Raw genomic sequence first — 18,052 nt, forward strand, 5'->3', positions numbered from 1 at the left:
ATGCATCAACAGAACGGCGTTGGCAGTATAAAAATACCTACAGCACTGTGTATTCTGAAGTGGTCTCCCATCCAAGTACTAACCAGGCCCTAATACTGCTTAGCTTCCAAAATCAGATGAGATTGGGCGTATCCAGTGTGGTGTGGCTGTAGATGAGCTTTATGGTTTCTGTTAGAACTATTCTACTTCTAACTACTGGTACATAAATGATTATGTTTGAAAATGGATTGCATCAACAGAACCGTGCTGGCAGTATAAAAATACCTACAGCACCTTTTATTCCCAGGTGGTCTCCCATCCAAGCACTAACCAGGTCCAATACTGCTAAGCTTCCAAGACCAGATGAGATTGGGTGTATCCAGTGTGGTTCGGCTGTAGATGATCTATGTGGTTTCTGTTAGAGCTTTTCTACTTCTAACTACTGGTATAAAAGAATACGTTTGAAAATGGAATGCATCATCAGAACGGCGTTGGCAGTATAAAAATACCTACAGCACCTTGTATTCTGAGGTGGTCTCCCATCCAAATACTAACCAGGCTCTAATACTGCTTAGCTTAAAAGATCAGATGAGATTGGGCGTATCCAGTGTGGTGTGGCTGTAGATGAGCTTTGTTGTTTCTGTTAGTGCTTTTCTACTTCTAACTACTGGTACATAAATAAATAAGTTTGAAAATGGAATGCATCAAGAGAACGGTGTTGGCAGTATAAAAATACCAACAGCACCTTGTATTCTGAGGTGGTCTCCCATCCAAGTACTAACCATACCCAACACTGCTTAGCTTCCAAGATCAGATGAGATTGGGCGTAACCAGTGTGGTGTGGCTGTAGATGAGCTTTGTGGATTCTGTTAGAACTTTTCTACTTCTAACTACTGGTACATAAATGAATAAGTTTGAAAATGGAATGTATCAACAGAACGGTGTTGGCAGTATAAAAATACCTACAGCACCTTGTATTTCCAGGTGGACTCCCATCCAAGTACTAACCAGGACCAACACTGCTTCGCTTCCAAGATCAGAGAAGATTGGGCGTATCCAGTGTGGTGCTGCTGTAGATGAGCTTTGTGGTTTCTGTTAGAACTTTTCTACTTCTAACTACTGGTACATAAATGAATAAGTTTGAAAATGGAATGCATCAACAGAACGGTGTGGCAGTATAAAAACACCTACAGCACCTAGTATTTCCAGTTTGACTCCCATCCAAGTACTAACCAAACCCAACACTGCTTAGCTTCCAAGATCAGATGAGATTGGGCGTAACCAGTGATGTGTGGCTGTAGATGAGCTTTGTGGTTTCTGTTAGAACTTTTCTACTTCTAACTACTGGTACATAAATGAATACGTTTGAAAATGGAATGCATCAACAGTTCGGTGTTGGCAGTATAAAAATACCTACAGCACCTAGTATTTCCATATGGACTCCCATCCAAGTACTAACCAGGACCAACACTGCTTAGCTTCCAAGATCAGATAAGATTGGGCGTAACCAGTGTGGTGTGGCTGTATATGAGCTTTGTGGTTCTGTTAGAACTTTTATACTTCTAACTACTGGTACATTAATGAATAAGTTTGAAAATGGAATGCATCAACAGAACGGTGTTGGCAGTATAAAAATACCTACAGCACCTTGTATTTCCAGGTGGTCTCCCATCCAAGTACTAACCAGGACCAACACTGCTTAGCTTCCAATATCAGAGGAGATTGAGCGTATCCAGTGTGGTGTGGCTGTAGATGAGCTTTGTGGTTTCTGTTACAACTTTTCTACTTCTAACTACTGGTACATAAATGAATAAGTTTGAAAATGGAATGCATCAACAGAACGGTGTGGCAGTATAAAAATACCTACAGCACCTTGTATTTCCAGGTTGACTCCCATCCAAGTACTAACCAAACCCAACACTGCTTAGCTTCCAAGATCAGATGAGATTGGGCGTAACCAGTGTGGTGTGGCTGTAGATGATCTTTTTGGTTTCTGTTACAACTTTTCTACTTCTAACTACTGGTACATAAATGAATAAGTTTGAAAATGGAATGCATCAACAGAACGGTGTGGCAGTATAAAAATACCTACAGCACCTTGTATTTCCAGGTTGACTCCCATCCAAGTACTAACCAAACCCAACACTGCTTAGTTTCCAAGATCAGATGAGATTGGGCGTAACCAGTGTGGTGCGGCTGTAGATGAGCTTTGTGGTTTCTGTTAGAACTTTTCTACTTCTAACTACTGGTACATAAATGAACAAGTTTGAAAATGGAATGCATCAACAGAACGGTGTGGCAGTATAAAAATACCTACAGCACCTTGTATTTCCAGGTTGACTCCCATCCAAGTACTAACCAAACCCAACACTGCTTAGCTTCCAAGATCAGATGAGATTGGGCGTAACCAGTGATGTGTGGCTGTAGATGAGCTTTGTGGTTTCTGTTAGAACTTTTCTACTTCTAACTACTGGTACATAAATGAATAAGTTTGAAAATGGAATGCATCAACAGAACGGTGTTGGCAGTATAAAAATACCTACAGCACCTTGTATTTACAGGTGTTCTCCCATCCAAGTACTAACCAGGCCCAACACTGTTTAGCTCCCAAGGTCGGATGAGATTAGGCGTATCCAGTGTGGTGTGGCTGTAGATGAGCTTTGTGGTTTCTGTTAGAACTTTTCTACTTCTAACTATTGGTACATAAATGAATATGTTTGAAAATGGATTGCATCAACAGAACCGTGCTGGCAGTATAAAAATACCTACAGCACCTTTTAATCCCAGGTGGTCTCCCATCCAAGCACTAACCAGGTCCAATACTGCTTAGCTTCCAAGATCAGATGAGACTGGGTGTATCCAGTGTGGTGCAGCTGTAGATCAGCTATGTGGTTTCTGTTAGAGCTTTTCTACTTCTAACTACTGGTATAAAAGAATAAGTTTGAAAATGTAATTCATCAACAGAACGGTGTTGGCAGTATAAAAATACCTACAGCACCTTGTATTCCCAGGTGGTCTCCCATCCAAGTACTAAACAGATCCAACACTGCTTCGCTTCCAAGATCAGATGAGATTGGGTGTATCCAGTGTGGTGTGGCTGTAGATGAGCTTTGTGGTTTCTGTTAGAGCTTTTCTACTTCTAACTACTGGTACATAAATGAATAAGTTTGAAAATGGAATGCATCAACAGAACGGCGTTGGCAGTATAAAAATACCTACAGCACCTTGTATTCTGAAGTGGTCTCTCATCCAAGTACTAACCAGGCCCTAATACTGCTTAGCTTCCAAAATCAGATGAGATTGGGCGTAACCAGTGTGGTGCGGCTGTAGATGAGCTTTGTGGTTTCTGTTAGAACTTTTCTACTTCTAACTACTGGTACATAAATGAACAAGTTTGAAAATGGAATGCATCAACAGAACGGTGTGGCAGTATAAAAATACCTACAGCACTTTGTATTTCCAGGTTGACTCCCATCAAAGTATTAACCAAACCCAACACTGCTTAGCTTCCAAGATCAGATGAGATTGGGCGTAACCACTGTGGTGTGGCTGTAGATGAGCTTTGTGGTTTCCGTTAGAACTTTTCTACTTCTAACTACTGGTACATAAATGAATAAGTTTGAAAATGGAATGCATCAACAGAACGGTGTTGGCAGTATAAAAATACCTACAGCACTTAGTATTTCCAGGTGGACTCCCATCCAAGTACTAACCAGGACCAACACTGCTTAGTTTCCAAGATCAGATAAGATTGGGCGTAACCAGTGTGGTGTGGCTGTATATGAGCTTTCTCGATTCTGTTAGAACTTTTATACTTCTAACTACTGGTACATTAATGAATAAGTTTGAAAATGGAATGCATCAACAGAACGGTGTTATCAGTATAAAAATACCTACAGCACCTTGTATTTCCAGGTGGTCTCCCATCCAAGTACTAACCAGGACCAACACTGCTTAGCTTCCAATATCAGAGGAGATTGGGCGTAACCAGTGTGGTGTGGCTGTATATGAGCTTTGTGGTTTCTGTTACAACTTTTCTACTTCTAACTACTGGTACATAAATGAATAAGTTTGAAAATGGAATGCATCAACAGAACGGTGTGGCAGTATAAAAATACCTACAGCACCTTGTATTTCCAGGTTGACTCCCATCCAAGTACTAACCAAACCCAACACTGCTTAGCTTCCAAGATCAGATGAGATTGGGCATAACCAGTGTGGTGTGGCTGTAGATGAGCTTTGTGGTTTCTGTTAGAACTTTTCTACTTCTAACTACTGGTACATAAATGAATAAGTTTGAAAATGGAATGCATCAACAGAACAGTGTTGGCAGTATAAAAATACCTACAGCACCTAGTATTTCCAGGTGGACTCCCATCCAAGTACTAACCAGGACCAACACTGCTTAGCTTACAAGATCAGATGAGATTGGGCGTATCCAGTATGGTGAGGCTGTAGATGAGCTATGTGGTTTCTGTTACAGCTTTTCTACTACTAACTACTGGTACATAAAAGAATAAGTTTGAAAATGTAATTCATCAACAGAACGGTGTTGGCAGTATAAAAATACCTACAGCACCTTGTATTCCCAGGTGGTCTCCCATCCAAGTATTAACCATACCCAACACTGCTTAGCTTCCAAGATCAGATGAGATTGGGCGTATCCAGTGTGGTGTAGCTGTAGATGAGCTTTGTCGTTTCTATTAGAGCTTTTCTACTTCTAACTACTGGTACATAAATGAATAAGTTTGAAAATGGAATGCATCAACAGAACGGTGTTGGCAGTATAAAAATACCGACAGCACCTTGTATTCTGAGGTGGTCTCCCATCCAAGTACTAACCATACCCAATAGTGCTTAGCTTCCTAGATTGGATGAGATTAGGTGTATCCAGTGTGGTGTTGCTGTAGATGAGCTTTGTGGTTTCTGTTAAAACTTTTCTACTTCTAACTACTGGTATAAAAGAATACGTTTGAAAATGTAATTCATCAACAGAACGGTGTTGGCAGTATAAAAATACCTACAGCACCTTGTATTCCCAGGTGGTCTACCATCCAAGTACTTAACCAGACCCAACACTGCTTAGCTTTCAAGATCAGAGGAGATTGGGCGTATCCAGTGTGTTGTGGCTATAGATGAGATTTGTGGTTTCTATTAGAACTTTTCTACTCCTAACTACTGGTACATAAATGAATACGTTTGAAAATGGATTGCATCAACAGAACCGTGCTGGCAGTATAAAAATACCTACAGCACCTTTTATTCCCAGGTGGTCTCCCATCCAAGCACTAACCAGGTCCAATACTGCTTAGCTTACAAGATCAGATGAGATTGGGCGTATCCAGTATGGTGAGGCTGTAGATGAGCTTTGTTGTTTCTGTTAGTGCTTTTCTACTTCTAACTACTGGTACATAAATGAACAAGTGTGAAAATGGAATGCATCAACAGAACGGTGTTGGCAGAATAAAAATACCTACACCACCTTGCATTCCCAGGTGGTCTACCATCCAAGTACTAACCAGGCCCTAATACTGCTTAGCTTCCAAGATCAGATGAGATTGGACGTAACCAGTGTGGTGTGGCTGTAGATGAGCTTTGTGGTCTCTGTTAGAACTTTTCTGCTTCTAACTACTGGTACATAAATAAATAAGTTGGAAAATGAAATGCATCAACAGAACGGTGTTGGCAGTATAAAAATACCGACAGCACCTTGTATTCTGAGGTGGTCTCCCATCCAAGTACTAACCATACCCAACACTGCTTAGCTTCCAAGATCAGATGAGATTGGGCGTATCCAGTGTGGTTTGGCTGTAGATAAGCTGTATGGTTTCTGTTAGAACTTTTCTACTCCTAACTACTGGTACATAAATGAATAAGTTTGAAAATGGAATGCATCAACAGAACGGTGTTGGCAGTATAAAAATACCTATAGCACCTTGTATTTCCAGGTGGACTCCCATCCAAGTACTAACCAGGACCAACACTGTTTAGCTTCCAAGATCAGATAAGATTGGGCATAACCAGTGTGGTGTGGCTGTATATGAGCTTTGTAGTTTCTGTTAGAACTTTTCTACTTCTAACTACTGGTACATAAATGAATAAGTTTGAAAATAGAATGCATCAACAGAACGGTGTTGGCAGTATAAAAATACCTACAGCACCTTAAATTTACAGGTGGTCTCCCATCCAAGTACTAACCAGGCCCAACACTGCTTAGCTCCCAAGATCAGATGAGATTAGGCATATCCAGTGTGGTGTGGCTGTAGATGAGTTTTGGGGTTTCTGATAGAACTTTTCTACTTCTAACTACTGGTACATAAATGAATATGTTTGAAAATGGATTGCATCAACAGAACCGTGCTGGCAGTATAAAAATACCTACAGCACAGTTTATTCCCAGGTGTTCTCCCATCCAAGCACTAACCAAGTCCAATACTGCTTAGCTTACAAGATCAGATGAGATTGGGTGTATCCAGTGTGGTGCGGCTGTAGATAAACTATGTGGTTTCTGTTACAGCTTTTCTACTACTAACTACTGGTATAAAAGAATAAGTTTGAAAATGTAATTCATCAACAGAATGGTGTTGGCAGTATAAAAACACCTACAGCACATTGTATTCCCAGGTGGTCTCCCATCCAAGTACTAACCAGGCCCAACACTGCTTCACTTCCAAGATCAGACGAGATTGGGCGTATCCAGTGTGGTGTGGCTGTAGATGAGCTTTGTTGTTTCTATTAGAGTTTTTCTACTTCTAACTACTGGTACATAAATGAATAAGTTTGAAAATGGAATGCATCAACAGAACGGCGTTGGCAGTATAAAAATACCTACAGCACCTTTTATTCTGAGGTGGTCTCCCATCCAAGTACTAACCAGGCCCTAATACTGCTTAGCTTCCAAGATCAGATGAGATTGGGCGTATCCAGTGTGGTGTGGCTGTAGATGAGCTTTGTTGTTTCTGTTAGTGCTTTTCTACTTCTAACTACTGGTACATAAATGAACAAGTGTGAAAATGGAATGCATCAACAGAACGGTGTTGGCAGTATAAAAATACCTACACCACTTTGCATTCCCATGTGGTCTACCATCCAAGTACTTAACCAGACCCAACACTGCTTAGCTTCTAAGATCAGATGAGATTGGACGTAACCAGTGTGGTGTGGCTGTAGATGAGCTTTGTGGTCTCTGTTAGAACTTTTCTACTTCTAACTACTGGTACATAAATAAATAAGTTTGAAAATGGAATGCATCAACAGAACGGTGTTGGCAGTATAAAAATACCGACAGCACCTTGTATTCTGAGGTGGTCTCCCATCCAAGTACTAACCATACCCAACACTGCTTAGCTTCCAAGATCAGATGAGATTGGGCGTATCCAGTGTGGTTTGGCTGTAGATGAGCTGTGTGGTTTCTGTTAGAACTTTTCTACTTCTAATTACTGGTACATAAATGAATAAGTTTGAAAATGGAATGCATCAACAGAACGGCGTTGGCAGTATTAAAATACCTACAGCACCTTGTATTTCTAGGTGGTCTCCCATCCAAGTACTAACCAGAACCAACACTGCTTAGCTTCCAAGATCAGAGGAGATTGGGCGTATCCAGTGTGGTGTGGCTATAGATGAGATTTATGGTTTCTGTTAGAACTTTTCTACTCCTAACTACTGGTACATAAATGAATAAGTTTGAAAATGGAATGCATCAACAGAACGGTGTTGGCAGTATAAAAATACCTACAGCACCTTGTATTCCCAGGTGGTCTCCCATCCAAGTACTAACCAGGCCCAACACTGCTTCGCTTCCAAGATCAGATGAGATTGGGCGTATCCATTGTGGTGTGGCTGTAGATGAGCTTTGTTGTTTCTATTAGAGCTTTTCTACTTCTAACTACTGGTACATAAATGAATAAGTTTGAAAATGGAATGCATCAACAGAACGGCGTTGGCAGTTTAAAAATACCTACAGCCCCTTGTATTCTGAGGTGGTCTCCCATCCAAGTACTAACCAGGCCCTAATACTGCTTAGCTTCCAAGATCAGATGAGATTGGGCGAATCCAGTGTGGTGGGGCTGTAGATGAGCTTTGTTGTTTCTGTTAGTGCTTTTCTACTTCTAACTACTGGTACATAAATGAACAAGTGTGAAAATGGAATGCATCAACAGAACGGTGTTGGCAGTATAAAAATACCTACAGCACCTTGTATTTCCAGGTGGACTCACATCCAAGTACTAACCAGAACCAACACTGCTTAGCTTCCAAGATCAGATAAGATTGGGCGTATCCAGTGTGGTGTGGCTGTAGATGAGCTTTTCTGTTTCTGTTAGAACTTTTCTACTTCTAGCTACTTGTACATAAATAAATAAGTTTGAAAATGGAATGCATCAACAGAACGGTGTTGGCAGTATAAAAATATGTACAGCATCTTGTATTTCCAGGTTGACTCCCATCCAAGTACTAACCAAACCCAAAACTGCTTAGCTTCCAAGATCAGATGAGTTTGGGCGTAACCAGTGTGGTGTGGCTATAGATGAGCTTCGTGGTTTCTGTTAGAACTTTTCTACTTCTAACTACTGGTACATAAATGAATAAGTTTGAAAATGGAATGCATCAACAGAACGGTGTTGGCAGTATAAAAATACCTACAGCACCTTGTATTCCCAGGTTATCTCCCATCCAAGTACTAACCAGGCCCAAAATTGCTTAGCTTCCAAGATCAGAGGAGATTGGGCGTATCCAGTGTGGTGTGGCTGTAGATGAGCTTTGTAGTTTCTGTTAGAACTTTTCTACTTCTAACTACTGGTACATAAATGAATACGTTTGAAAATGGAATGCATCAACAGAACGGTGTTGGCAGTATAAAAATACCTACAGCACCTTGTATTTCCAGGTGGTCTCCCATCCAAGTACTAAACAGCACCAACACTGCTTAGCTTCCAAGATCAGAGGAGATTGGGCGTATCCAGTGTGGTGTGGCTATAGATGAGATTTGTGGTTTCTGTTAGAACTTTTCTACTCCTAACTACTGGTACATAAATGAATATGTTTGAAAATGGAATGCATCAACAGAACAGTGTTGGCAGTATAAAAATACCTACAGCACCTTGTATTTCCAGGTGGACTCCCATCCAAGTACTAGCCAGGACCAACACTGTTTAGCTTCCAAGATCAGATAAGATTAGGCATATCCAGTGTGGTGTGGCTGTAGATGAGTTTTGGGGTTTCTGATAGAACTTTTCTACTTCTAACTACTGGTACATAAATGAATATGTTTGAAAATAGATTGCATCAACAGAACCGTGCTGGCAGTATAAAAATACCTACAGCACAGTTTATTCCCAGGTGGTCTCCCATCCAAGCACTAACCAAGTCCAATACTGCTTAGCTTACAAGATCAGATGAGATTGGGTGTATCCAGTGTGGTGCGGCTGTAGATGAACTCTGTGGTTTCTGTTACAGCTTTTCTACTACTAACTACTGGTATAATAGAATAAGTTTGAAAATGTAATTCATCAACAGAACGGTGTTGGCAGTATAAAAACACCTACAGCACATTGTATTCCCAGGTGGTCTCCCATCCAAGTACTAACCAGGCCCAACACTGCTTCACTTCCAAGATCAGACGAGATTGGGCGTATCCAGTGTGGTGTGGCTGTAGATGAGCTTTATCGTTTCTATTAGAGCTTTTCTACTTCTAACTACTGGTACATAAATTAATAAGTTTGAAAATCGAATGCATCAACAGAACGGCGTTGGCAGTATAAAAATACCTACAGCACCTTGTATTCTGAGGTGGTCTCCCATCCAAGTACTAACCAGGCCCTAATACTGCTTAGCTTCCAAGATCAGATGAGATTGGGCGTATCCAGTGTGGTGTGGCTGTAGATGAGTTTTGTTGTTTCTGTTAGTGCTTTTCTACTTCTAACTACTGGTACATAAATGAACAAGTGTGAAAATGGAATGCATCAAAAGAACGGTGTTGGCAGTATAAAAATACCTACACCACCTTGCATTCCCAGGTGGTCTCCCATCCAAGTACTTAGCCAGACCCAACACTGCTTAGCTTCTAAGATTAGATGAGATTGGACGTAACCAGTGTGGTGTGGCTGTAGATGAGCTTTGTGGTCTCTGTTAGAACTTTTCTACTTCTAACTACTGGTACATAAATAAATAAGTTTGAAAATGGAATGCATCAACAGAACGGTGTTGGCAGTATAAAAATACCGACAGCACCTTGTATTCTGAGGTGGTCTCCCATCCAAGTACTAACCATATCCAACACTGCTTAGCTTCCAAAATCAGATGAGATTGGGCGTATCCAGTGTGGTTTGGCTGTAGATGAGCTGTGTGGTTTCTGTTAGAACTTTTCTACTTCTAACTACTGGTACATAAATTAATAAGTTTGAAAATGGAATGCATCAACAGAACGGTGTTGGCAGTATAAAAATACCTACAGCACCTTGTATTTCCAGGTGGGCTCCCATCCAAGTACTAACCAGGACCAACACTGCTTCGCTTCCAAGATCAGATGAGATTGGGTGTATCCAGTGTGGTGTGGCTGTAGATGAGCTTTGTTGTTCCTATTAGAGCTTTTCTACTTCTAACTACTGGTACATAAATGAATAAGTTTGAAAAAGGAATGCATCAACAGAACGGTGTTGGCAGTATAAAAATACCTACAGCACCTTGTATTCCCTGGTGGTCTCCCATCCAAGTACTAACCAGGCCCAACACTGCTTCGCTTCCAAGATCAGATGAGATTGGGCGTATCCAGTGTGGTGTGGCTGTAGATGAGCTTTGTTGTTTCTATTAGAGCTTTTCTACTTCTAATTACTGGTACATAAATGAATAAGTTTGAAAATGGAATGCATCAACAGAACGGCGTTGGAAGTATAAAAATACCTACAGCACCTTGTATTTCTAGGTGGTCTCCCATCCAAGTACTAACCAGAACCAACACTGCTTAGCTTCCAAGATCAGAGGAGATTGGGCGTATCCAGTGTGGTGTGGCTATAGATGAGATTTGTGGTTTCTGTTAGAACTTTTCTACTCCTAACTACTGGTACATAAATGAATAAGTTTGAAAATGGAATGCATCAACAGAACGGTGTTGGCAGTATGAAAATACCTACAGCACCTTAAATTTACTGGTGGTCTCCCATCCAAGTACTAACCTGGCCCAACACTGCTTAGCTCCCAAGATCAGATGAGATTAGGCATATCCAGTGCCGTGTGGCTGTAGATGAGTTTTGATGTTTCTGATAGAACTTTTCTACTACTAACTACTGGTACATAAATGAATATGTTTGAAAATGGATTGCATCAACAGAACCGTGCTGGCAGTATAAAAATACCTACGGTACAGTTTATTCCCAGGCGGTCTCCCATCCAAGCACTAACCAAGTCCAATACTGCTTAGCTTACAAGATTAGATGAGATTGGGTGTACCCAGTGTGGTGCGGCTGTAGATGAACTATGTGGTTTCTGTTACAGCTTTTCTACTACTAACTACTGGTATAATAGAATAAGTTTGAAAATGTAATTCATCAACAGAACGGTGTTGGCAGTATAAAAACACCTACAGCACATTGTATTCCCAGGTGGTCTCCCATCCAAGTACTAACCAGGCCCAACACTGCATCGCTTCCAAGATCAGACGAGATTGGGCGTATCCAGTGTGGTGTGGCTGTAGATGAGCTTTGTTGTTTCTATTAGAGCTTTTCTACTTCTAACTACTGGTACATAAATGAATAAGTTTGAAAATGGAATGCATCAACAGAACGGCGTTGGCAGTATAAAAATATCTACAGCACCTTGTATTCTGAGGTGGTCTCCCATCCAAGTACTAACCAGGCCCTAATACTGTTTAGCTTCCAAGATCAGATGAGATTGGGCGTATCCAGTGTGGTGTGGCTGTAGATGAGCTTTGTTGTTTCTGTTAGTGCTTTTCTACTTCTAACTACTGGTACATAAATGAACAAGTGGGAAAATGGAATGCATCAACAGAACGGTGTCGGCAGTATAAAAATACCTACACCACCTTGCATTCCCAGGTGGTCTACCATCCAAGTACTTAACCAGACCCAACACTGCTTAGCTACTTAGATCAGATGAGATTGGACGTAACCAGTGTGGTGTGGCTGTAAATGAGCTTTGTGGTCTCTGTTAGAACTTTTCTACTTCTAACTACTGGTACATAAATAAATAAGTTTGAAAATGGAATGCATCAACAGAACGGTGTTGGCAGTATAAAAATACGGACAGCACCTTGTATTCTGAGGTGGTCTCCCATCCAAGTACTAACCATACCCAACACTGCTTAGCTTCCAAGATCAGATGATATTGGGCATATCCAGTGTGGTTTGGCTGTAGATGAGCTGTGTGGTTTCTGTTAGAACTTTTCTACTTCTAACTACTGGTACATAAATGAATAAGTTTGAAAATGGAATGCATCAACAGAACGGTGTTGGCAGTATAAAAATACCTACAGCACCTTGTATTTCCAGGTGGACTCCCATCCAAGTACTAACCAGGACCAACACTGCTTCGCTTCCAAGATCAGATGAGATTGGGCGTATCCAGTGTGGTGTGGCTGTAGATGAGCTTTGCTGTTTCTATTAGAGCTTTTCTACTTCTAACTACTGGTACATAAATGAATAAGTTTGAAAATGGAATGCATCAACAGAACGGTGTTGGCAGTATGAAAATACCTACAGCACATTAAATTTACAGGTGGTCTCCCATCCAAGTACTAACCAGGCCCAACACTGCTTAGCTTCCAAGATCGGATGAGATTAGACATATCCAGTGTGGTGTGGCTGTAGATGATCTTTGTGGTTTCTGATAGAACTTTTCTACTCCTAACTACTGGTACATAAATGAATATGTTTGAAAATGGAATGCATCAACAGAACAGTGTTGGCAGTATAAAAATACCTACAGCACCTTGTATTTCCAGGTGGACTCCCATCCAAGTACTAGCCAGGACCAACACTGTTTAGCTTCCAAGATCAGATAAGATTGGGCGTAACCAGTGTGGTGTGGCTGTATATGAGCTTTGTAGTTTCTGTTAGAACTTTTCTACTTCTAACTACTGGTACATAAATGAATAAGTTTGAAAATAGAATGCATCAACAGAACGGTGTTGGCAGTATAAAAATACCTACAGCACCTTAAATTTACAGGTGGTCTCCCATCCAAGTACTAACCAGGCCCAACACTGCTTAGCTCCCAAGATCAGATGAGATTAGGCATATCCAGTGTGGTGTGGCTGTAGATGAGTTTTGGGGTTTCTGATAGAACTTTTCTACTTCTAACTACTGGTACATAAATGAATATGTTTGAAAATAGATTGCATCAACAGAACCGTGCTGGCAGTATAAAAATACCTACAGCACAGTTTATTCCCAGGTGGTCTCCCATCCAAGCACTAACCAAGTCCAATACTGCTTAGCTTACAAGATCAGATGAGATTGGGTGTATCCAGTGTGGTGCGGCTGTAGATGAACTCTGTGGTTTCTGTTACAGCTTTTCTACTACTAACTACTGGTATAATAGAATAAGTTTGAAAATGTAATTCATCAACAGAACGGTGTTGGCAGTATAAAAACACCTACAGCACATTGTATTCCCAGGTGGTCTCCCATCCAAGTACTAACCAGGCCCAACACTGCTTCACTTCCAAGATCAGACGAGATTGGGCGTATCCAGTGTGGTGTGGCTGTAGATGAGCTTTATCGTTTCTATTAGAGCTTTTCTACTTCTAACTACTGGTACATAAATGAATAAGTTTGAAAATGGAATGCATCAACAGAACGGCGTTGGCAGTATAAAAATACCTACAGCACCTTGTATTCTGAGGTGGTCTCCCATCCAAGTACTAACCAGGCCCTAATACTGCTTAGCTTCCAAGATCAGATGAGATTGGGCGTATCCAGTGTGGTGTGGCTGTAGATGAGCTTTGTTGTTTCTGTTAGTGCTTTTCTACTTCTAACTACTGGTACATAAATGAACAAGTGTGAAAATGGAATGCATCAAAAGAACGGTGTTGGCAGTATAAAAATACCTACACCACCTTGCATTCCCAGGTAGTCTCCCACCCAAGTACTTAGCCAGACCCAACACTGCTTAGCTTCTAAGATTAGATGAGATTGGACGTAACCAGTGTGGTGTGGCTGTAGATGAGCTTTGTGGTCTCTGTTAGAACTTTTCTACTTCTAACTACTGGTACATAAATAAATAAGTTTGAAAATGGAATGCATCAACAGAACGGTGTTGGCAGTATAAAAATACCTACAGCACCTTGTATTTCCAGGTGGGCTCCCATCCAAGTACTAACCAGGACCAACACTGCTTCGCTTCCAAGATCAGATGAGATTGGGTGTATCCAGTGTGGTGTGGCTGTAGATGAGCTTTGTTGTTCCTATTAGAGCTTTTCTACTTCTAACTACTGGTACATAAATGAATAAGTTTGAAAAAGGAATGCATCAACAGAACGGTGTTGGCAGTATAAAAATACCTACAGCACCTTGTATTCCCTGGTGGTCTCCCATCCAAGTACTAACCAGGCCCAACACTGCTTCGCTTCCAAGATCAGATGAGATTGGGCGTATCCAGTGTGGTGTGGCTGTAGATGAGCTTTGTTGTTTCTATTAGAGCTTTTCTACTTCTAATTACTGGTACATAAATGAATAAGTTTGAAAATGGAATGCATCAACAGAACGGTGTTGGCAGTATGAAAATACCTACAGCACCTTAAATTTACTGGTGGTCTCCCATCCAAGTACTAACCTGGCCCAACACTGCTTAGCTCCCAAGATCAGATGAGATTAGGCATATCCAGTGTCGTGTGGCTGTAGATGAGTTTTGATGTTTCTGATAGAACTTTTCTACTACTAACTACTGGTACATAAATGAATATGTTTGAAAATGGATTGCATCAACAGAACCGTGCTGGCAGTATAAAAATACCTACGGTACAGTTTATTCCCAGGTGGTCTCCCATCCAAGCACTAACCAAGTCCAATACTGCTTAGCTTACAAGATCAGATGAGATTGGGTGTACCCGGTGTGGTGCGGCTGTAGATGAACTATGTGGTTTCTGTTACAGCTTTTCTACTACTAACTACTGGTATAATAGAATAAGTTTGAAAATGTAATTCATCAACAGAACGGTGTTGGCAGTATAAAAACACCTACAGCACATTGTATTCCCAGGTGGTCTCCCATCTAAGTACTAACCAGGCCCAACACTGCTTCGCTTCCAAGATCAGACGAGATTGGGCGTATCCAGTGTGGTGTGGCTGTAGATGAGCTTTGTTGTTTCTATTAGAGCTTTTCTACTTCTAACTACTGGTACATAAATGAATAAGTTTGAAAATGGAATGCATCAACAGAACGGCGTTGGCAGTATAAAAATATCTACAGCACCTTGTATTCTGAGGTGGTCTCCCATCCAAGTACTAACCAGGCCCTAATACTGTTTAGCTTCCAAGATCAGATGAGATTGGGCGTATCCAGTGTGGTGTGGCTGTAGATGAGCTTTGTTGTTTCTGTTAGTGCTTTTCTACTTCTAACTACTGGTACATAAATGAACAAGTGGGAAAATGGAATGCATCAACAGAACGGTGTCGGCAGTATAAAAATACCTACACCACCTTGCATTCCCAGGTGGTCTACCATCCAAGTACTTAACCAGACCCAACACTGCTTAGCTTCTAAGATCAGATGAGATTGGACGTAACCAGTGTGGTGTGGCTGTAGATGAGCTTTGTGGTCTCTGTTAGAACTTTTCTACTTCTAACTACTGGTACATAAATAAATAAGTTTGAAAATGGAATGCATCAACAGAACGGTGTTGGCAGTATAAAAATACGGACAGCACCTTGTATTCTGAGGTGGTCTCCCATCCAAGTACTAACCATACCCAACACTGCTTAGCTTCCAAGATCAGATGATATTGGGCATATCCAGTGTGGTTTGGCTGTAGATGAGCTGTGTGGTTTCTGTTAGAACTTTTCTACTTCTAACTACTGGTACATAAATGAATAAGTTTGAAAATGGAATGCATCAACAGAACGGTGTTGGCAGTATAAAAATACCTACAGCACCTTGTATTTCCAGGTGGACTCCCATCCAAGTACTAACCAGGACCAACACTGCTTCGCTTCCAAGATCAGATGAGATTGGGCGTATCCAGTGTGGTGTGGCTGTAGATGAGCTTTGCTGTTTCTATTAGAGCTTTTCTACTTCTAACTACTGGTACATAAATGAACAAGTGTGAAAATGGAATGCATCAACAGAACGGTGTTGGCAGTATAAAAATACCTACAACACCTTGCATTCCCAGGTGGTTTACCATCCAAGTACTAACCAGACCCAACACTGCTTATCTTCCAAGATCAGATGAGATTGGACGTAACCAGTGTGGTGTGGCTGTAGATGAGCTTTGTGGTTTCTGTTAGAACTTTTCTATTTCTAACTACTGGTACATAAATGAATAAGTTTGAAAATGGAATGCATCAACAGAACGGTGTTGGCAGTATAAAAATACCTACAGCACCTTGTATTTCCAGGTGGACTCACATCCAAGTACTAACCAGAACCAACACTGCTTAGCTTCCAAGATCAGATAAGATTGGGCGTATCCAGTGTGGTGTGGCTGTAGATGAGCTTTGCTGTTTCTGTTAGAACTTTTCTACTTCTAGCTACTTGTACATAAATAAATAAGTTTGAAAATGTAATGCATCAACAGAACGGTGTTGGCAGTATAAAAATACCTACAGCATCTTGTATTTCCAGGTTGACTCCCATCCAAGTACTAACCAAACCCAAAACTGCTTAGCTTCCAAGATCAGATGAGATTGGGCGTATCCAGTATGGTGTGGCTATAGATGAGATTTGTGGTTTCTGTTAGAACTTTTCTACTCCTAACTACTGGTACATAAATGAATAAGTTTGAAAATGGAATGCATCAACAAAACGGTGTTGGCAGTATGAAAATACTTACAGCACCTTAAATTTACAGGTGGTCTCCCATCCAAGTACTAACCAGGCCCAACACTGCTTAGCTCCCAAGATCAGATGAGATTAGGCATATCCAGTGTGGTGTGGCTGTAGATGAGTTTTGGGGTTTCTGATAGAACTTTTCTACTTCTAACTACTGGTACATAAATGAATATGTTTGAAAATGGATTGCATCAACAGAACCGTGCTGGCAGTATAAAAATACCTACAGCACAGTTTATTCCCAGGTGGTCTCCCATCCAAGCACTAACCAAGTCCAATAATGCTTAGCTTACAAGATCAAATGAGATTGGGTGTACCCAGCGTGGTTCGGCTGTAGATGAACTATGTGGTTTCTGTTACAGCTTTTCTACTACTAACTACTGGTATAATAGAATAAGTTTGAAAATGTAATTCATCAACAGAACGGTGTTGGCAGTATAAAAACACCTACAGCACATTGTATTCCCAGGTGGTCTCCCATCCAAGTACTAACCAGGCCCAACACTGCTTCACTTCCAAGATCAGACGAGATTGGGCGTATCCAGTGTGGTGTGGCTGTAGATGAGCTTTGTTGTTTCTATTAGAGATTTTCTACTTCTAACTACTGGTACATAAATGAATAAGTTTGAAAATGGAATGCATCAACAGAACGGCGTTGGCAGTATAAAAATACCTACAGCACCTTTTATTCTGAGGTGGTCTCCCATCCAAGTACTAACCAGGCCCTAATACTGCTTAGCTTCCAAGATCAGATGAGATTGGGCGTATCCAGTGTGGTGTGGCTGTAGATGAGCTTTGTTGTTTCTGTTAGTGCTTTTCTACTTCTAACTACTGGTACATAAATGAACAAGTGTGAAAATGGAATGCATCAACAGAACGGTGTTGGCAGTATAAAAATACCTACACCACCTTGCATTCCCAGGTGGTCTACCATCCAAGTACTTAACCAGACCCAACACTGCTTAGCTTCTAAGATCAGATGAGATTGGACGTAACCAGTGTGGTGTGGCTGTAGATGAGCTTTGTGGTCTCTGTTAGAACTTTTCTACTTCTAACTACTGGTACATAA

At 41.0% G+C, this 18,052-nt stretch overlaps 8 non-coding genes and 68 pseudogenes across 8 annotated transcripts; all 76 read right to left on the minus strand.

Moving 5' to 3' along the window:
* Window positions 1–34: 34 nt before the first annotated feature.
* Window positions 35–154, minus strand: LOC134897158 (5S ribosomal RNA; annotated as a pseudogene).
* A 107-nt stretch (window positions 155–261) lies between these two features.
* LOC134896980 (5S ribosomal RNA) lies at window positions 262–380 on the minus strand (annotated as a pseudogene).
* Window positions 381–485: 105 nt separating this feature from the next.
* LOC134898429 (5S ribosomal RNA) lies at window positions 486–605 on the minus strand (annotated as a pseudogene).
* A 107-nt stretch (window positions 606–712) lies between these two features.
* Window positions 713–831, minus strand: LOC134894625 (5S ribosomal RNA; annotated as a pseudogene).
* A 107-nt stretch (window positions 832–938) lies between these two features.
* On the minus strand, window positions 939–1,057 carry LOC134897482 (5S ribosomal RNA; annotated as a pseudogene).
* A 106-nt stretch (window positions 1,058–1,163) lies between these two features.
* On the minus strand, window positions 1,164–1,282 carry LOC134897886 (5S ribosomal RNA; annotated as a pseudogene).
* Window positions 1,283–1,389: 107 nt separating this feature from the next.
* On the minus strand, window positions 1,390–1,508 carry LOC134895376 (5S ribosomal RNA; annotated as a pseudogene).
* Window positions 1,509–1,614: 106 nt separating this feature from the next.
* Window positions 1,615–1,733, minus strand: LOC134895278 (5S ribosomal RNA; annotated as a pseudogene).
* A 106-nt stretch (window positions 1,734–1,839) lies between these two features.
* Window positions 1,840–1,958, minus strand: LOC134895831 (5S ribosomal RNA; annotated as a pseudogene).
* Window positions 1,959–2,064: 106 nt separating this feature from the next.
* LOC134897858 (5S ribosomal RNA) lies at window positions 2,065–2,183 on the minus strand (annotated as a pseudogene).
* Window positions 2,184–2,289: 106 nt separating this feature from the next.
* LOC134897693 (5S ribosomal RNA) lies at window positions 2,290–2,408 on the minus strand (annotated as a pseudogene).
* Window positions 2,409–2,515: 107 nt separating this feature from the next.
* On the minus strand, window positions 2,516–2,634 carry LOC134896030 (5S ribosomal RNA; annotated as a pseudogene).
* A 107-nt stretch (window positions 2,635–2,741) lies between these two features.
* Window positions 2,742–2,860, minus strand: LOC134897515 (5S ribosomal RNA; annotated as a pseudogene).
* A 105-nt stretch (window positions 2,861–2,965) lies between these two features.
* Window positions 2,966–3,084, minus strand: LOC134884958 (5S ribosomal RNA). Its single transcript, XR_010169089.1, has one exon. It is a non-coding gene; the product is annotated as a 5S ribosomal RNA (ribosomal RNA).
* Window positions 3,085–3,191: 107 nt separating this feature from the next.
* Window positions 3,192–3,311, minus strand: LOC134898021 (5S ribosomal RNA; annotated as a pseudogene).
* Window positions 3,312–3,417: 106 nt separating this feature from the next.
* LOC134897875 (5S ribosomal RNA) lies at window positions 3,418–3,536 on the minus strand (annotated as a pseudogene).
* Window positions 3,537–3,643: 107 nt separating this feature from the next.
* LOC134897513 (5S ribosomal RNA) lies at window positions 3,644–3,762 on the minus strand (annotated as a pseudogene).
* A 107-nt stretch (window positions 3,763–3,869) lies between these two features.
* Window positions 3,870–3,988, minus strand: LOC134896150 (5S ribosomal RNA; annotated as a pseudogene).
* Window positions 3,989–4,094: 106 nt separating this feature from the next.
* Window positions 4,095–4,213, minus strand: LOC134896436 (5S ribosomal RNA; annotated as a pseudogene).
* Window positions 4,214–4,320: 107 nt separating this feature from the next.
* On the minus strand, window positions 4,321–4,439 carry LOC134895067 (5S ribosomal RNA; annotated as a pseudogene).
* A 107-nt stretch (window positions 4,440–4,546) lies between these two features.
* On the minus strand, window positions 4,547–4,665 carry LOC134893021 (5S ribosomal RNA; annotated as a pseudogene).
* A 331-nt stretch (window positions 4,666–4,996) lies between these two features.
* LOC134896489 (5S ribosomal RNA) lies at window positions 4,997–5,116 on the minus strand (annotated as a pseudogene).
* A 107-nt stretch (window positions 5,117–5,223) lies between these two features.
* On the minus strand, window positions 5,224–5,342 carry LOC134895415 (5S ribosomal RNA; annotated as a pseudogene).
* Window positions 5,343–5,449: 107 nt separating this feature from the next.
* LOC134897280 (5S ribosomal RNA) lies at window positions 5,450–5,569 on the minus strand (annotated as a pseudogene).
* A 107-nt stretch (window positions 5,570–5,676) lies between these two features.
* LOC134894163 (5S ribosomal RNA) lies at window positions 5,677–5,795 on the minus strand (annotated as a pseudogene).
* Window positions 5,796–5,902: 107 nt separating this feature from the next.
* Window positions 5,903–6,021, minus strand: LOC134897828 (5S ribosomal RNA; annotated as a pseudogene).
* Window positions 6,022–6,128: 107 nt separating this feature from the next.
* On the minus strand, window positions 6,129–6,247 carry LOC134894407 (5S ribosomal RNA; annotated as a pseudogene).
* Window positions 6,248–6,354: 107 nt separating this feature from the next.
* LOC134898427 (5S ribosomal RNA) lies at window positions 6,355–6,473 on the minus strand (annotated as a pseudogene).
* Window positions 6,474–6,578: 105 nt separating this feature from the next.
* On the minus strand, window positions 6,579–6,697 carry LOC134886317 (5S ribosomal RNA). Its single transcript, XR_010170404.1, has one exon. It is a non-coding gene; the product is annotated as a 5S ribosomal RNA (ribosomal RNA).
* Window positions 6,698–6,804: 107 nt separating this feature from the next.
* LOC134894885 (5S ribosomal RNA) lies at window positions 6,805–6,924 on the minus strand (annotated as a pseudogene).
* A 107-nt stretch (window positions 6,925–7,031) lies between these two features.
* LOC134897842 (5S ribosomal RNA) lies at window positions 7,032–7,151 on the minus strand (annotated as a pseudogene).
* Window positions 7,152–7,258: 107 nt separating this feature from the next.
* LOC134894159 (5S ribosomal RNA) lies at window positions 7,259–7,377 on the minus strand (annotated as a pseudogene).
* Window positions 7,378–7,484: 107 nt separating this feature from the next.
* On the minus strand, window positions 7,485–7,603 carry LOC134895542 (5S ribosomal RNA; annotated as a pseudogene).
* Window positions 7,604–7,710: 107 nt separating this feature from the next.
* Window positions 7,711–7,829, minus strand: LOC135070035 (5S ribosomal RNA). The gene has a single exon (XR_010256209.1). It is a non-coding gene; the product is annotated as a 5S ribosomal RNA (ribosomal RNA).
* A 107-nt stretch (window positions 7,830–7,936) lies between these two features.
* On the minus strand, window positions 7,937–8,056 carry LOC134896664 (5S ribosomal RNA; annotated as a pseudogene).
* Window positions 8,057–8,163: 107 nt separating this feature from the next.
* LOC134897041 (5S ribosomal RNA) lies at window positions 8,164–8,282 on the minus strand (annotated as a pseudogene).
* Window positions 8,283–8,389: 107 nt separating this feature from the next.
* Window positions 8,390–8,508, minus strand: LOC134898419 (5S ribosomal RNA; annotated as a pseudogene).
* A 107-nt stretch (window positions 8,509–8,615) lies between these two features.
* On the minus strand, window positions 8,616–8,734 carry LOC134896496 (5S ribosomal RNA; annotated as a pseudogene).
* Window positions 8,735–8,841: 107 nt separating this feature from the next.
* On the minus strand, window positions 8,842–8,960 carry LOC134895707 (5S ribosomal RNA; annotated as a pseudogene).
* A 107-nt stretch (window positions 8,961–9,067) lies between these two features.
* LOC134896410 (5S ribosomal RNA) lies at window positions 9,068–9,186 on the minus strand (annotated as a pseudogene).
* Window positions 9,187–9,293: 107 nt separating this feature from the next.
* Window positions 9,294–9,412, minus strand: LOC134897406 (5S ribosomal RNA; annotated as a pseudogene).
* A 105-nt stretch (window positions 9,413–9,517) lies between these two features.
* Window positions 9,518–9,636, minus strand: LOC134886315 (5S ribosomal RNA). Its single transcript, XR_010170402.1, has one exon. It is a non-coding gene; the product is annotated as a 5S ribosomal RNA (ribosomal RNA).
* A 107-nt stretch (window positions 9,637–9,743) lies between these two features.
* On the minus strand, window positions 9,744–9,863 carry LOC134893284 (5S ribosomal RNA; annotated as a pseudogene).
* Window positions 9,864–9,970: 107 nt separating this feature from the next.
* LOC134897267 (5S ribosomal RNA) lies at window positions 9,971–10,090 on the minus strand (annotated as a pseudogene).
* A 107-nt stretch (window positions 10,091–10,197) lies between these two features.
* LOC134896442 (5S ribosomal RNA) lies at window positions 10,198–10,316 on the minus strand (annotated as a pseudogene).
* Window positions 10,317–10,423: 107 nt separating this feature from the next.
* LOC134890701 (5S ribosomal RNA) lies at window positions 10,424–10,542 on the minus strand (annotated as a pseudogene).
* A 107-nt stretch (window positions 10,543–10,649) lies between these two features.
* On the minus strand, window positions 10,650–10,768 carry LOC135067271 (5S ribosomal RNA). Its single transcript, XR_010253491.1, has one exon. It is a non-coding gene; the product is annotated as a 5S ribosomal RNA (ribosomal RNA).
* A 107-nt stretch (window positions 10,769–10,875) lies between these two features.
* Window positions 10,876–10,994, minus strand: LOC134895543 (5S ribosomal RNA; annotated as a pseudogene).
* Window positions 10,995–11,101: 107 nt separating this feature from the next.
* Window positions 11,102–11,220, minus strand: LOC134896952 (5S ribosomal RNA; annotated as a pseudogene).
* A 331-nt stretch (window positions 11,221–11,551) lies between these two features.
* Window positions 11,552–11,670, minus strand: LOC134893412 (5S ribosomal RNA; annotated as a pseudogene).
* A 107-nt stretch (window positions 11,671–11,777) lies between these two features.
* LOC134893603 (5S ribosomal RNA) lies at window positions 11,778–11,897 on the minus strand (annotated as a pseudogene).
* Window positions 11,898–12,004: 107 nt separating this feature from the next.
* On the minus strand, window positions 12,005–12,124 carry LOC134898405 (5S ribosomal RNA; annotated as a pseudogene).
* A 107-nt stretch (window positions 12,125–12,231) lies between these two features.
* Window positions 12,232–12,350, minus strand: LOC134898132 (5S ribosomal RNA; annotated as a pseudogene).
* Window positions 12,351–12,457: 107 nt separating this feature from the next.
* On the minus strand, window positions 12,458–12,576 carry LOC134891829 (5S ribosomal RNA; annotated as a pseudogene).
* Window positions 12,577–12,683: 107 nt separating this feature from the next.
* On the minus strand, window positions 12,684–12,802 carry LOC134896203 (5S ribosomal RNA; annotated as a pseudogene).
* Window positions 12,803–12,909: 107 nt separating this feature from the next.
* Window positions 12,910–13,028, minus strand: LOC134896456 (5S ribosomal RNA; annotated as a pseudogene).
* A 107-nt stretch (window positions 13,029–13,135) lies between these two features.
* On the minus strand, window positions 13,136–13,254 carry LOC134894409 (5S ribosomal RNA; annotated as a pseudogene).
* A 107-nt stretch (window positions 13,255–13,361) lies between these two features.
* Window positions 13,362–13,480, minus strand: LOC134897407 (5S ribosomal RNA; annotated as a pseudogene).
* A 105-nt stretch (window positions 13,481–13,585) lies between these two features.
* LOC134886316 (5S ribosomal RNA) lies at window positions 13,586–13,704 on the minus strand. The gene has a single exon (XR_010170403.1). It is a non-coding gene; the product is annotated as a 5S ribosomal RNA (ribosomal RNA).
* A 107-nt stretch (window positions 13,705–13,811) lies between these two features.
* LOC134893285 (5S ribosomal RNA) lies at window positions 13,812–13,931 on the minus strand (annotated as a pseudogene).
* Window positions 13,932–14,038: 107 nt separating this feature from the next.
* On the minus strand, window positions 14,039–14,158 carry LOC134898057 (5S ribosomal RNA; annotated as a pseudogene).
* A 107-nt stretch (window positions 14,159–14,265) lies between these two features.
* On the minus strand, window positions 14,266–14,384 carry LOC134890702 (5S ribosomal RNA; annotated as a pseudogene).
* A 107-nt stretch (window positions 14,385–14,491) lies between these two features.
* On the minus strand, window positions 14,492–14,610 carry LOC135067272 (5S ribosomal RNA). The gene has a single exon (XR_010253492.1). It is a non-coding gene; the product is annotated as a 5S ribosomal RNA (ribosomal RNA).
* A 107-nt stretch (window positions 14,611–14,717) lies between these two features.
* LOC134896863 (5S ribosomal RNA) lies at window positions 14,718–14,836 on the minus strand (annotated as a pseudogene).
* Window positions 14,837–15,167: 331 nt separating this feature from the next.
* Window positions 15,168–15,286, minus strand: LOC134889795 (5S ribosomal RNA; annotated as a pseudogene).
* Window positions 15,287–15,393: 107 nt separating this feature from the next.
* On the minus strand, window positions 15,394–15,513 carry LOC134893604 (5S ribosomal RNA; annotated as a pseudogene).
* Window positions 15,514–15,620: 107 nt separating this feature from the next.
* LOC134896749 (5S ribosomal RNA) lies at window positions 15,621–15,740 on the minus strand (annotated as a pseudogene).
* A 107-nt stretch (window positions 15,741–15,847) lies between these two features.
* LOC134898136 (5S ribosomal RNA) lies at window positions 15,848–15,966 on the minus strand (annotated as a pseudogene).
* A 107-nt stretch (window positions 15,967–16,073) lies between these two features.
* Window positions 16,074–16,192, minus strand: LOC134891831 (5S ribosomal RNA; annotated as a pseudogene).
* A 107-nt stretch (window positions 16,193–16,299) lies between these two features.
* LOC134895242 (5S ribosomal RNA) lies at window positions 16,300–16,418 on the minus strand (annotated as a pseudogene).
* A 107-nt stretch (window positions 16,419–16,525) lies between these two features.
* LOC134897042 (5S ribosomal RNA) lies at window positions 16,526–16,644 on the minus strand (annotated as a pseudogene).
* A 107-nt stretch (window positions 16,645–16,751) lies between these two features.
* On the minus strand, window positions 16,752–16,870 carry LOC134896424 (5S ribosomal RNA; annotated as a pseudogene).
* Window positions 16,871–16,977: 107 nt separating this feature from the next.
* On the minus strand, window positions 16,978–17,096 carry LOC134895852 (5S ribosomal RNA; annotated as a pseudogene).
* A 331-nt stretch (window positions 17,097–17,427) lies between these two features.
* On the minus strand, window positions 17,428–17,546 carry LOC134886318 (5S ribosomal RNA). Its single transcript, XR_010170405.1, has one exon. It is a non-coding gene; the product is annotated as a 5S ribosomal RNA (ribosomal RNA).
* A 107-nt stretch (window positions 17,547–17,653) lies between these two features.
* LOC134894886 (5S ribosomal RNA) lies at window positions 17,654–17,773 on the minus strand (annotated as a pseudogene).
* A 107-nt stretch (window positions 17,774–17,880) lies between these two features.
* LOC134896750 (5S ribosomal RNA) lies at window positions 17,881–18,000 on the minus strand (annotated as a pseudogene).
* Window positions 18,001–18,052: the final 52 nt, after the last annotated feature.

This window comes from Pseudophryne corroboree, chromosome 3, assembly GCF_028390025.1.
Source record: "Pseudophryne corroboree isolate aPseCor3 chromosome 3, aPseCor3.hap2, whole genome shotgun sequence".
NCBI classification, from domain to species: Eukaryota; Metazoa; Chordata; class Amphibia; order Anura; family Myobatrachidae; genus Pseudophryne; species Pseudophryne corroboree.